The 14,597-nt window shown below is 48.3% G+C and overlaps 1 long non-coding RNA gene across 1 annotated transcript; it reads left to right on the forward strand.

Moving 5' to 3' along the window:
* Nucleotides 1-556: 556 nt before the first annotated feature.
* On the forward strand, nt 557-7,909 carry LOC127189714 (uncharacterized). Its single transcript, XR_007830671.1, has 3 exons — nt 557-846; nt 7,194-7,329; nt 7,835-7,909. It is a non-coding gene; the product is annotated as an uncharacterized LOC127189714 (long non-coding RNA).
* Nucleotides 7,910-14,597: the final 6,688 nt, after the last annotated feature.

The following is a 14,597-nucleotide window of genomic DNA, read 5'->3' on the forward strand; positions in this document are numbered from 1 at the left end:
ATGGGAGATTAGCTTTGGCTTTCCCTTCCTCCCTCCCTCCCCAGCCAGGAGGCGCCCTCTCTGCTCTCGCCCTGTCTCCACTTTGATCAGGAGCTTTCCTCCTGCACTTATCACTCCTAACCACACACGGTACTTATTTTTGTGGGTCGTATCTTTTCTGCTGGTCTAACCTGTGTGTTTCTTAAGGGCAAGGCCTCTGCTTATCTTGGTACCCAAAGCCTTAATATGCTATACATTGTGGGATGGTCAGTACATTCTGTTGAAGTAAGCTGGGAACATAGACACAGGGTCGAGTTTACCCTTAAAGGTGCAGCCAGGCATCCAAATTCCCCATTGCAGGAAAACCATCTCCACTCTAGCCTGCCCAGAGAACACTGCAGACTGAGACTTCAGTGTCATGTGCCTCTCAGCTCCTCTATGAGACAAGGAGACAGAAAACCAGGACTGGGCAATAGTTAGTGTGGTTAGCTTCATTCATAGCCAAGGGAATCAAGATTTGGCCAGAAGCCTTTTATTTTATTTTATTTTATTTTATGTCAGGCAGAAGATGGGGGATGGGGGACTGAGATTTAAACCACACTCTTCCTGACACAGAAACCCCATTTTTTTCCTCCCTTGAATGAGCCCATAGCCCAACATTCAAGGGTCCAGCTGCTTTGCTGTTTTCCCAGAAAAGGGCTCTGGCTGGCCAGGCCTGGGAGGGCCTAGGCACCCAGACAGGCAGCAGCTGGCTGCAGTCCAGTCCCAGCTATGCGGCTGGAGAAGCTGTTTATGAACTCTGCCTGTCTGAGCCCTGGAAGCCCAGCTACCCCAGCTGGGACTTTTCACAGATGACCCAGCAGGCAGGTAACTGAACGTCACACAGGGCCTTTGTCTGCAGGGCATGGTGTTCGCCAGTGAGGAGTTTGTGTTGGCCATGCTGCTAGGGGCCACGGGAAGTAGAGGCCTCCAACCTTCTCTGCCAGTGAACCTCTTGCTCCGAAAGAGCGAAGGGGAGGGGCGGGGTGCTTGGCCCAAGCAAAGTCTAAGTGAAAACATGAAAGAAAAAATGGTCTGGGCTGTGTTCAGGGCAAGGGATAAGGAATTCCTTGAGGGCCTGAGCTGGGTTTTGTGTCACAAGACTGCAGAAGACAGTAGAAAACTCAGTGCTGATAAGATGGTTTAGATCCTGGCCCTGTCTGTTACTGCTCAGGTGGGGACAGGCAAGTTGTTGTCGCTGTGGCTGTTTTCCTTTTAGCCTCAGTTTCTTTAGCTGTTGTACGAAGAGGATGACAGCAGCATTTTCTTCTTCTCTTCCTGTGTTTGGTGAGGACACAGAGACACTGTACTGTGCTAGGCGCATGTAGTCAGTAAGTGGCAGAGCCCCTGTAACTTTTTTTTTTTCCCCAAGTATCTCCTCGGTTCCTAGATTTATGGACTAATGAAAAGGCCAGGCTGCAGAGAACACCCACCCAATAGTGTCGAATGACTATGGATAGAAAAAAGGAAACAGAACCATCAAGAGCCGAGCCACATTAGAGGAACTGAGTGCCAGAAGCGGCTGAGGGGAAGACAATCTGTTTCTGGTTAGGGGACAAACAGCCAACAGGAGAACTGTTTGGGTTGTTGCTTCATAAGTGTGCTCAACGAGGGAGTTGGGGAGTGTGCGTGTGTGTGGGGTACATGTATATATGATGTCCATGTGTGTGGCATTTGTGTCTCTAACTATGTCATATGTGCTTGATGTGTGTGTGTGTAAAGGTGTGCTACGCCTAAAGTAAGGTTACAGAGACCTTGGTTTTTTACTTTCAATGCTCAATAATGAAGAAAATGTTTATTATGTAAATTTTTACTTCTAGCAGATGCATATCTTCTGTAGTTCTCCCAGTGGCTCCCAGATTAGGAAAGTTGGTCTCAGAGAGCTCACTTACAGTCAACCTCATTTTCTGGCAGAGGTGGACCTGCGCCTAGGCCTATCCAGCAGCGGCAGCATTCAGGCGTACCTTCTAAAGGAAGGAACTCCTGAGTGCAAACAGACTGCAGCTCCGGCTCTGTGGCTGCTCACTGGTTAGCTTTTCTTGTGGCAAGTCACCTAAATAACTGTGTTCTCTTCTGGCTCCCAGACCCACAACTTCCTGTGCAGCTTGTTGCCACCCTCTTTTTATTTTTGTCAGCTCTGAAGCGGACCTCACCCCGGTGATGCAGGCTCACTGGCTGGAAGAAGACAGGCCTGGTCTCAGCCAGGCCAACTGGGCGTGTCACCATGATCATAATGCCCAGTGTACAGAGTGGCTGCGGCCCTGGGGAACTTCAGCTTCCCAGCATTCCTGCGTGGGGGTGGGACTGACTGACCGAGGCCCTCTCTTTGCAAGTTCACAACACAGTAAGGCTTCAGCTGCAGGCTAAAGGTGAAGGTTGTTTGTTGTGTTTTTCCCCAGGAGCTCCCTGCAGGCCTAGCAAATGACAGGAATGCTCTGGGCCAAACCAGGAAGTGAAACCCTAAGGACAGCCCTGGGACAGACTCTTGTACAGAAAGTAGAGGTTTTATTGGTTCCTTTACTCTTTTGCCAAAAACTTATTGGCAAGCACCTACAAGCACCAAGGTCTGGCCTTTCAGAAGTCTACAATTCCAACGGACCAATGGATGTGAAAACAGGAAGTGGAGCCCGGAGGCCAGCGTGAGGCTACACGGGCAGATGCTGGGAACAGTGGAACCTCTTCACTCTGGCTTAGGCAGGGGAAAACCACTCAAGTCTGAAGGCTCAGTCAGAAGTCAAGGAGTACCAACAGCAGCCAAGCATTCTTTATGAGGTGTTACAAAGTGTCAGGCCTCCCACTAAGAACTTTACAAACATTGTTTCGTTTCTTTGCAACAATGGCCCTAGCCCGAAATTCTCTCCATTTCAGGAGAGGAGAGGAGGGCCCGTGGGTGTGAAGTAAGTAGCTCAAAGTGAGTGTTTTATTTGTTGAGCAAAGTTCATCTGGGAAATAACCTATTTAGATTTCATGAGGCTTAGGAGCAAAGGGAAGATAAGATGGGTGTTTTTAAAAGGTTACCTGTATGAGGTGGAGGCTGCGTCAAGCACAGCCTGCTTGGACATGTGGTCCTCCCTGGCTACCTGGTCTCATAAACCACACCGCCGCTGTGGCTGGGAAGCTCCACCACAGAACAGGCTCTAGCTTGTTGCTGGCCCTGCTCCCTCTAGGCCTGCGGCCTCTACTTTCAAATAGGTCTTATCCCGGCTCTCTGCCTGCAGAACTTTTATAAGGCTTCCTGGGCTTAGGATTCAGAAAGCAGACATCGTCTTAATGTACCACGCCAGGCTACTTCCCTACTGATTGGGTAGAGCTGGAGCCATTTCACAGGCAGTACTTAAATGTCTTCCCAGGCCTCTGGTGTTCCCTGGGAAAGCTGCTCTCAGGGCTGCTACTGAGTCAGACCTCTTTGAAAGAGAGCTAGAATCAGCATTCTGACAGAGGAGATCTACTTTTAGAAGGTTACAATATTTGTGGCAACAAATGATCCTTTGGAGAAGGTCATATTTGTCTGTTAAGGTCATGTGATCATGCTTGGAAAACTTCTGTTTCAAAGCAGTTATATAGTTTCAAATAAACCAGCTCCATCAATGTCTGAGGCCACTAGCCAGGCAGTCAGTCACCTTATGGCTTTTTGCACAAGAATTCATTGCCATGGATAAAGCTGATGCGGCCTTGCAATGTTGGTGCTCTCAGTTCTGGTGCCCTAACACTTGCCTGAGGTCTCTAAAAGATTCTTAAGATTTATTTTTAATGTGTGTACGTATGGGCACCACATGTGTGCCTGGTGTCCAAGGAAGGCAGAAGGAGGTCTCAGATCGCTGGAAACTGGAGCCACATACAGCTGTGAGATGCCTTTTGGGTGTTGGGAATCAAACCCTGGTCCTCTGAGTAAAGAACAAGCACTCTTAACCATTGAGGATCTTCCTGGGGCCCCTAACACAGTGGCTCTCAACTTAACGCTGCCACCCTTTAATACAGCTCCTCGTGTTGTTGTGACCCCAACCATAAGATTATTTTCATTGCTACTTCATAACTGTAATTTTGCTACTGTTACGAATCATACTATGAATATCTGTGTTTTTTGATGGTCTTGGGTGACCCCTGTGAACTGACGCCAGGTTGAGAACTGCTGCTTCAAAGGGTGATTGGGAGAAACAGAGACTGCCACCTAGCCTTCGGTTGTAAATGTGTGTAAATATGGACCGGAGCTGGCTAGAAGCAGATCTTACATCATCTGCCAACTCAGGTTATTTTGGGGGACTAGGGAGATGGCTCAGTGGTTAAGCATGGTTACTGGTCTTGCGGAAGATCTGAGTTTGGTCCCTAGCACCCATATCGGGAGGCTGACAACTACCTCTAATACCAGCTCTGTGGGATCCAGCATTGTTTTCTGTCTTCGTGGGCACTATATTCATGTGCGTGTATCTGCACAAAGGCGTAGAAACATGTACATATTTAAAAACAAAAGCAAGTATTAAGAGAAGATCATGTGGATGGAGACCTAGGGCTTTACATGCAAGGAGCCTCAGAAGTGGGCCTGAAAACCACATCAAACCCGCTCTCCTGGGCCAGAGCTTTCCAGTGTGCACTCCATAGGGCCTTAAAGGGAAATGTGCACAAAAGAGTGCCAGTGTCAGGCAAGTTCACTGAACAGTGGGTTACAGAGAAGCATAGAAAACTGGTAGAAACCTGAAGAGCATATTCGCAGAGGAATGAACTGATGCTTCCTCCCAGTAACTTCGTGGAGTTTAAATGAGTGATGTGGCTGTGCCTTTTGTTTAGGAAACTTGTGAAGACTGAACTTCTATTGCTGGCGTGTTGATAGAGAGGAGGCAGCTGCCGTACATAACTACAGCAACTGCTAGGAAGAGGCCAATTTTTAAAGTTGTGGTTCCTTTAAAGCTACTTTGCGACGATGTAAGATAAACCCACCACTCTTCCCTTAGAGGGGCTCAGAGATAACTTATTCAGGAGCCAAATATGACCATGGCCCGAGAACACAAATTTAGGTTACTGTAAACACCATGTTTCAACATGGTAGCAGTTTCAGATGGGCTTTTTGTTTTGTTTGTTTTGTTTTTTGAGATAAGGTTGTAATCCTGTGTAGCCCCAGCTGCCCTGAAACTCACTCTGTAGACCAGACTGACCTAGAATTAAGAGCTCCACCTGCCTCTGCCTCCCAAGTGCTAGGATTAAAGGCAGGCGCCACCATTGCCAGGCTCCAGCTAGTTTTTATTGTAACAGAACAAAAGCCATAAATTAAAATGCTTTTCAGATACATCAGTGAGTTCTTCAGATGGACAGTTACAGGAAAGGGCAGCCACTGCGTGAGGGTTTACATGCTGTCTGGTGACATTCTCAGCTTTGGGTTGGTGGGAAGCTAGGGCGTTGTTTGTACATTCCAAAGAAATTTACCTACTAGTCACAAGGATGTGAGGTCACACACAGAAGTGGGCAATAAATCGCTACTTAAGGGTCTAACAGCCCGGGACAGTTTATCTCTGGACCTGCAACATTCCAGCCTCCCTGAGGTTCAGTCCAGTTAAGCCTGGTAAGATGGTCAGCCTGCTGCAGGTGCAGCTCTTTCCTGGGAAGGCCCGCTAACATCTGGTTTGACCTACAGAGGGGAGGCAAGCATGGTGGCACATCTCAGAGGAATGCGCACCCTGAGCAGATTCCCAAATGTTACAATATACTATCCCTAAAACCTGATTGTTTTGGTGACATGTTCTTTTTGTTGTCTTTTGAAAAATATTATGAAGCGTCTGTGGCATCAAGTGCATGTTCATAATAAAATGTGCATAAAATTTAGGATTCTTTTTACACTCTTTGAAGCCCATCAATAAATCATTGACCTAGATTCCTTGCCTTCAAAGAGAACTATCTAAAAATACCACACACACACACATACACACACACACACACACACACCTCTCTCTCAGATACACACACAGACACATGCACACACAGACACACTCACACATTCACAGACACAAACACATGCGCATACAACAGACATACACACACATGCATGCAAAGACACACAGACACAGACACACACTCACATGCACACATACCATATACACATATATACACAAACACACAGACAGACAGACAGACAGACACACACACACACACACGTAAGAATATTGACCCTTCTGCAGTTATTTTTCTTTCTTTGCATTCTTAGTTCCCAGAGGGCTGCTTGTTGCCTGCTAGGGCCTATTTGGATGGCAGCTTTGTCAGTTGTGCTGAAGGACTGCCAACTATGTCCCTTGTTATGCTCAGATGCAGAGCCTGGGGATTTTCTGGAGGTGTGGTTTAAAAATGGCAGGCCTAGTTTTCCTATTCGGAAGTGGTCCTCCTAGATGTTTAGAAAGAAGAGGAAGGGGTGTGTGTGTGTGTGTGTGTGTGTGTGTGTGTGTGTGTGTGTGTGTGTGTTGCAAACATAAGGAGAGGCACAAGGAAAGGATCATGTGGGGGATAGGTAGGCAGCAGCAGTTAGTGAGACCAGTCACCTGCCTGCACTTGCCTGGAGCCTGATTGCGCTCTTTCTTTTGGGCTTAGTGTTGGTCTGTTCTCCTGTCATCTGGGCAAACAGTCCTTACTAGGCCATCTGCCATACCCGTCCACTGTTGCTGATCCTCCATGAAGTCCAGTGTCGAGGGGGTGGGATAGTTCGGTCAGGGAGAAGCTTGCTTTGCTAGCATGAGGACCCCAGGCCCATCTCCAGCACCCTTTCTCAAAATCTGGCATGCCATGTGGTTGCCACTCCCAGCCCACGGAGGCAGAAGACGCTCTTGGATGACACCTGAGGTTGTCCTCCAGCCTCCACATGCATGGGTACCCTGTGTAGCTACGAGCACACAGACACTCACAAAACAGGCATTAAAGTATCACTGTTGGCTTTCCCCGTTATCTCGTCCCTAATTTTAATTTTCTGTTCAAGATAAATAGAAGTTTGATTAACCCTGTTAATTGGCATCAATTTCTTTGGTGTGCCACCCTCTTCCTCCTGAGTCAACGCAGCAACCCTCTCCAGTCTTCCCTGTAATTCTCTGGTTCTTTTAATCACAACTCTTAAGTCTTTCATTAGGTTTTTTGTTTTTTTGTTCTTTTTTTTTGTTTTTGTTTTTTTACTGCCAGGAAAAAAAAAAATCTCATTTCTACTCCAGGCTCCCTTGGTACCACTAGCCTTATGTTTGGCGCTTGGGAGGCAAGCTGAGGCTGTGTGGACAGAGGTGAGGAGGGCGTGATGGTGACTGTGTGCACTCAAATACTCAGCAGAGAGAAGAAAGGGCTGATTCTGAGGTATGTTCCAGAAGAATGTAGATAGCGCCCCCCACCATGCAGGGTGGAGCCGTGATGGTGAGCACAGGAAAGCGTGGTGTTCCATGACCACACTCCAGGAGCTGGCTTCTGCACAGGTTTGGACACTGGGGCAGGTGTAGGTGTAGATGCGGTAAATTTTATCTTATTTTTAAGGAAAGTGTGTTTTTCTGGCATCCCTCATCCCTCGTGGCACTTGTTTCTAACTTGCTAATATGGTAGGAGGGATTTGGTAAACTAGCCCTACAAAGCACACATGTACCATGACAGCCGCTCAGGAACTGAACGGCCAGGGCGACCACTCACTGGTTACTCCGTGCTCCTCGGTCTGCACTGTGCTAACGCGCTGCGTCTGCTTAGCTGGGCTGCGCCTCTGATCGCACCGCGCTCCTCATGCCTGGAAGGAGATTGGTGAAGATGTCCATGAAGCATTTTTATGTCAGTTGTTTTCTCTCTACCACATTCCTCCCCTCATCTTTACTTCCAGGGTTTTAAATGGAGTCACCTGGTAGTAGAAGGCGGTGGGGAGCAGGAATTGGCCTGTCGTCTAACAGACTCAAGGCTGAGCAGTAGCAAGGATCCAGTCTAGCCTGGCTTCCAGACAGCTGGAGTCTTCCTGCCTGTATGTACATCTGCTCTCTCCACGGCCTGTGACCGAAGCCTTATTTTCTCTTCTGGCTTTGATTCTAACTAGTTATGAGTGCTTGGACGACTCACTACATTTCTCTGGATCTGCTTTGCTACTTATCACACAAAAGGCTTGAAGTAGGGAATCCCTCCGTTTGCTTTCCACAGGGTCACGAGCGACCTGCTTAAGCTTCGTTTCCTTCACCTTTAAAGCACAGAGAGTCTTGTCCGTCCCTGGGAAGTGGTGAAAGTAAACACAAAAGTGCCCAGGAAACCTGAAAACAATGCAGCTATCAGCTGTCATCACCACGTGTCTTTTTTGCAGCTTCCTCTTCAGGCCATGCCTCGAGCCTTTCATCAGTCACGCTACAGAAGACATGGCCTCTTATGGAAACTCCTGAGTTCTTGACTTCTACAAAAGGAAGTCAAGCTATCAGTGCAGGTAAATGAAGCTGATGCAAATGGCAATCTCATCTGCAAATTCTTTGGAAGGAAATGGACCAGTCTCACCCCACAGAAAGACGGATGCTTCTCAGTTTCATGCAAGGGCGTGAACAGAAGGCGCAGATCTCGAAGCACACAAAGGCTCTGAAGAGCTCCTGGGTCGCCCACAGTAACTAGCTGTTTTGCCTTTCACTCACATATTTCTAGGCAGTTTGCTCATATAGACTCACTAGCATGTCAAACGTGACACCAGCTATCACTCTGTCACTTTTTTGTTGTTGTTGTTTAAGGGGATGGCTTCATGCCGTTGCCCAGGCTGGCCTTGGACTCATGGCAGTCCTCTTGCCTCTCTCTGCTAGCTGCTGGAGTTTCAGGTACCACAGCGCCTGGCTTCTGCCATCACTCTTGCCTTTGGAGGGAGGGAAGTTTTACCATTAAAGCTTTGCATCCAGAGACAGCGCCTAGACTGAGAATGACGATTATTTTGCCCCATCAAATACTTTCCAGACACTAGAGGGAAATCCTGTGGTCTCTGGTTTTTCACTCCCAGGACTTTGGTGCCTCCTAAGTTCCTGGCAGAGCCTCTCAAGGTGTGAGAACTTGAAGGAATCCCAGAGAACTCTTGAAGTAGACAACTTCTTCTTTTACTGTCCAGGTTATTGGAGCATTTAATTGATCTGAGGGAAGACATGTTGAAATGCCCAAAGCAATGCAGTTAGGAACAAGGGCAATACTTCAAAGTTCCAGACTCTACTTCCTTTCTTCTCAAAAACCTTAGCGAGCCACGCACACCCTCCTTGCATCTTAACAGTGCTTGAGCTGGGAAACTGATCACACAGCGAGAACTGTGCTGTCACTTCTGAACAGGGTGCTGGCTTGTCTTTGGTTCTGGTTATAGTCTTCTCTCCTTTTCATCTCTGGAATGAGTTGTTTTTGAAAGGAAGTATCCTGGATAGAGTGAGGGAAGAGAGAGGGAATCATATCTAACAGCAAAATTACTGTTACGCTCATAGGCAAAGGGCTTTAAGCAACCGGAAGTCTGCGGGAGTTTACAGTGTGAGACGGAAATATGCACTGTGGCCCAGAAGCCTGAGGAGTCCTAGGCTTCAGGTACTTGCTATCCTCCGATAGAAAATGCCTTCTGCCAAGATCAGAGTTGGATTAACTGTTGGCAGCCAATAAATACCCACAGATTGTTTTGCTAGGCAAGAATTCTTGGCACCTTGTTACTTTTCTGTTTCTGGTTTATTTCTTTAATTATTCCTTTAAAATATTTAGCTTTAAAGGCACAGGTGATCAGGGCTCAGCATCACTAGAAGGAACGTTGGCAACAATGGCTGTCGTCTATGTTGCCAAATTGGTTTCTTGCAACATGTTCTAGGATATCTTGAAGAAAAAGAATTCTGGGTTCAAATAAAGCGACATCAAGTTTCTTAGGCTGGCCATCAAAGATGCTTAGAACAGTTAGGAGTAAAGGAGCGCTTACCTTTGTTGAAACTCATTCTTTCGAAGATGTGCCCATGAAACATTTCTCTCCTACTTTTTTTTTCTTCAGGATGTTGCATAATTTACATACTTCTGCAAATACCTTCTGGATTTTACTGGTAAAGAAACAGATGTCTCATGAAGTGAGTCAGGTTGTTAGAGACAGTAGGGAGCTGGGCCTGGAATACCCTATCCTGCAAAACTGGTCAAGCACATACTAAGGTGGGGTTGGGGATTTCAGATATCAGGGTAAAGGCTGAGATGGGGAGCAGAAAGGATCTGAGTGGGTTCTGTATCAGGCCCTCTCTCCCGCGGCAGATTTGCTAAACATTTATTTCATAGGTTTTGGGATATTTGTCGTATAAAGCTCGGCTATACCATGTGCTAAATGAGTAAAGGGAAGCACTTGGGAGGAGCCTGCAGCTGGTGGAAGGGTGGGAGAAACAGCTAAGAAGTCAAGTCAAGTTTGGAAAGGGGCAAAGTGAGGGAAGACACCGGCCACAGATTAGGGGAGAGAAAGGAGACAGCTGCAGATGGTCAAAAAAGCAACCAAACCGAGTGGCCAGGAAGCACTGAATATAAAAGTGAGCAAGGCTCATGGGGGAGGCTAATTCAGATGCTGGCCATGTGAAGATGGCCCTGAGCAAGAGACGGTGATGGCTCCCAACTGCTGGGACTCCCTGAGAGTGCGCACAAGGCGTACTTACTGCATGGGTATATAATACACCTCAAAGCATCTGATACAGAGGCTGAGTGAGACACAGGTCTTGTGACAAAAGCCAGGACTGGAAACTCAGATGAAACACTGCCAGGTAGAATGCCACCAGTACCTCCAGACTGGCCCATCCTCTGAGAAATCAGGTTCCAGAAAATGGATCATATCAGCAGGAGGCCCGATAGAGACTGCGGGAGGCCAAGATACATGGATAGGGTGTACTGGGCAGAGATGCCAGCCAGGAGCGCCATTTCAAGATGATACGATAGACAAGACACACGGGGCGATGTGGAGCAGTGAGGTGTCCACTGGGTTCCAGAAAAGGGGTATATCTGTGGACCTGGATGGGTGTGGAGACATGGCCTCAAAGCCTTTAAGTCACATTCTGGGTTCTAGGATGTCTGCTGAGAGGCAGGCATCCCAGAGAGGCAGTGGGGTGCTTTGCGAAGTGTGTGTGTGTGTGTGTGTGTGTGTGTGTGTGTGTGTAATAGCAGCAGATAACAGCAGGTAGGAGGAGACTGTGCAGAAAGGCCTAAGTTAGGGGATATGATGGCTGCTATTGAGCGACAAGGCAGTTCAGTTCTGAAAAGACCAAGCCGACGTTCCATACAGACTAAAGGTGCAAACAAGGCCAGAGAAAGCAGGTCAGTTGGTTTCCAAGGGCACAGGCAGAAAACATATGGCGCTGCATATTATCTCAGGAGATAAGGACCCAGACGAAGTGAGGGCCAGATAGAGATGGCAGCGAGAAGGAAAAGTCACATTAGCCAGCTAGAGAAAGGCTGATGCAACACACAAAAACCATAGCCATGGTTGAGAAACCCAGCTTTGAAAAGAATGCGAGAGCCACAGTGGCCAGGCTGGTTAGCGAAGGGACTTCAGTTGCTGGATCTCTTTATCTGGGAAATGGAAACGATTTTTATCTCAAGGGACTTAGGTCTTTGCTGAAAGAAACTTCCGAGCACGTGGACACACAGTGGGAGCCACGCGTGAGCGAGAGCCAGAGGCAGAGGTAGAGGCTGCTGGCTTTCCTACACGCCCAGAAATGGAAATCCAAAGCCTTTGAATTAGCTTTAGACGCCCCGTGGAGAGTATGGGCCGGACCGGTCACGCAGCCGCACCCCCGCCCCCACCCCGCTACAACCCTTCACCGGCCTTTACGTCCGGCCCCCTCAACCCGCCCCCCCAAAACCGGAGGGACGCAAGCCTGCGCGCATGCGCAGGCCGCCGGCGCCCCTCCCCCGAGCCCCGCCCCAACTTTCCACGTTTCACTTCCCTCCCTCGCCGTCTCAGCTGCAGCTTCGCCACCACGATTGGCTGCCGGACCTCCTCCTCTCAGCCAATAAACGCCACGCTGTCGCCCCCGTGTTACTGGGTAGAACAAAACAAAAACAAACAGAGCGAGCGGGGCCAGAGGCGCTCCGGAGCGGCAGCGGCGGCGGCGGCGGCTGAGGAGCGGGGTCGGGGCCCGGCGGACCGGAGACCGGGGCGAGCAGCGGCGGCGGCGGCGGCGGCCTGAGGTCAGTACGGTGGACGCGCCTCGCTCGCTCGGGCGGTGTCCTCTTCCTTATTGCTCTCGGTCGGCCTAGGCAGCCGCACGTTGGAAGGGGGAGGGGGCGTGGAGGCCTCGAAGCGGCGGTGGTGGGGAAGGGGGGCACCGACCTGGGTCAGCACCCGCCTGGAAGCCGTCCGGCCTCGGCCGCGCCCGCCCAACGCCCGGGGCTGCGGGAGAGCCGCGGGTGCTCGCTCCCCGAGGCCCGGCCGGGGCGCTGCGACGCGGGCCCGCCCCCCTCCTCCACCGCAGCCCCTTCCCCGGTGGCGGGGCGCGCGGGCGGGCAGGGGCTCGCGGCTCAGCGGAGCCACCCCCCCTCCCCCCGGGCACCCGGCCCGACGCAGTTGAAGGTGGGGGACCGTACGGTACGAGAGCTGTGTCGCTCGACCGGACGGAGCTCGCGTGAGAGGTCTGCGCCCCGAGCCCCGGCCCGCCCTACCCGGTGCGGGAGCGGGAGAGCCGCTCGTCGCTGCGGGCCCGGCTCCGGGTCCGCTCTTGCTTGCTGTCTCCTGCACAGGACCCCTTAAAAAAAAGTAGGATTCAACCTAGAGAAAACAAAGCCAAGAAGGGAGCCCCCCTTTCTGTGAACGCATGCTGTGTCTGCTGTGCGTGTCTGTCCTGGATTGTAACGTATGAAGAGGGTGCAGAGGGTGGGTTTTTGTTTGTTTGTTTGTTAGTTTTGTTGTTTTCTCTCAAGAGCCGCAGAGGCAGGTTCCTAGCCCCCCCCCCCCATACCCTCCTTGGGAACTGGCGTCTGTAGCCAGCGTCCTTAGTCTATCTGCTATGTATGACTCAAAATGCCCAGTGGGGGGTGTGAGGCCTACCCGCAGCTTTTACAATATTTAATAGTTTCACAGTTGCGACATTCTTCTTGAATTAGGAATTTGAGACTTTCAAGAAGTTCTTATTTCCTTTTTGAAAACTACACACACACACACACACACACACACACTGTAGTAATATTTATACTCATAATGTGCCTGTGAGACACACACACACCCACACACACCCACACGGTTATTTGGTTAGTTTTTCTAGTGCAGTAATAAGGGAAAAATACTTGTTAGGATTGCAAAAAATAAATATACGTGGATGTTTTCTGTAGTGGTTGCTTTTGCATCACTGTGGTAGAGTGCTTTTTGCTGCAAGTTGCTAATTCATGTGATGGTAACCCAGGGAAGCCGTAAAGTAATTTTCTAGTTAACATATGGTCTAAATTTGACTTCCAAAAAATGTCAGGGTAATTTACAGGATGTTTAGGAAATACACTGGAGCCTTACTGTTTAGCTGTATGCATAGTTTTTTTCCTCATTAGAAATGATTTTGTATATATTAGGGTGTAGCAAATTGAGTTAAGCATTCTGAGGATTATTAAATTGAAAAAAAGAAAAGAAAAAAGCCTCCTACTGAAGAGCACAAACTTTTTCCCCTTTAGAGCAGCTGTGACGCTGTAGGCGTGGCTGGATTCTTGATTGCTTGATCCAGTTGTCATGGTCTGGAGATAGAACTTGTTGTTGTCACAGGTACTTGATAAAATACTATTATTTGTGGCTGTCATTTCTTGGCATCTGTTTTCTCTATCATAGTTAATTATTTTTCAGTGTTTGGAAACCGGTATTTAACAATTGGTGTAACAAGTCTATGTTGTCATAAGCGCCGTGTGTTAACTCCCAGATGCACGTCCCTCAAGGCCCTGCACGCTCTCCTGCTGCACTCACAGGGTTTGGGTTCTCACAGGGATCCTCCTCCTGTGCTGCTGTTTCTCCCTGCACAGATCATTTACTCGTTCTGATGAGTCACTTGTATTGTATGCAAAGTGAATGCATGAAATAATGCACATAAAATTATTTTGAATTATAAAATAAAAGGTATTATTTTTAGTGTTTTTTCCTTCATGAGGTAGATGCTGTAGAAAATATTTTCTAGAAGATTTATTTGCATGAAGAATAAAAAGAAAAACCTTGACAGTATAACTAGTTAAATCACTGCACACACGACAGATTTTCTACATCCTGTCACTCAGCCTGCAGTGAAAGGAAGCAGAACGTGGCATTTTCAGCCATGAAAGTTCTAAATTTTTTGTGCTTTCAAACTATTTGGTCTTATATCTTTATAAATCTGCATATCTCTATCTAAAATTAACGTTTCTAAATCCTAGGTTCTTTGAAATTCAAACATTGGGAAGAGACTATGTAGACCTCCACATCAGTTAATTCTGAATAGAATTAGAGGATGATTTTACTATGTTCTTTTTTTTTTCAGGCGGTCTGATAACATCTTCGTGTAGCCTAAGAATTATGTCATTTCTTAAATATAAGGTGTTATATTTGTTTCACAAGTTAATACCCATTTTAGAGAAAAAGAATACAAACCTGTAGGGTCTTAACTCATGGGGCCACTAGGTTCTGTCACTGTGCCCTCCCCACA

The sequence above is a fragment of the Acomys russatus genome, chromosome 5 (assembly GCF_903995435.1).
Source record: "Acomys russatus chromosome 5, mAcoRus1.1, whole genome shotgun sequence".
In the NCBI taxonomy this organism is placed as follows: domain Eukaryota; kingdom Metazoa; phylum Chordata; class Mammalia; order Rodentia; family Muridae; genus Acomys; species Acomys russatus.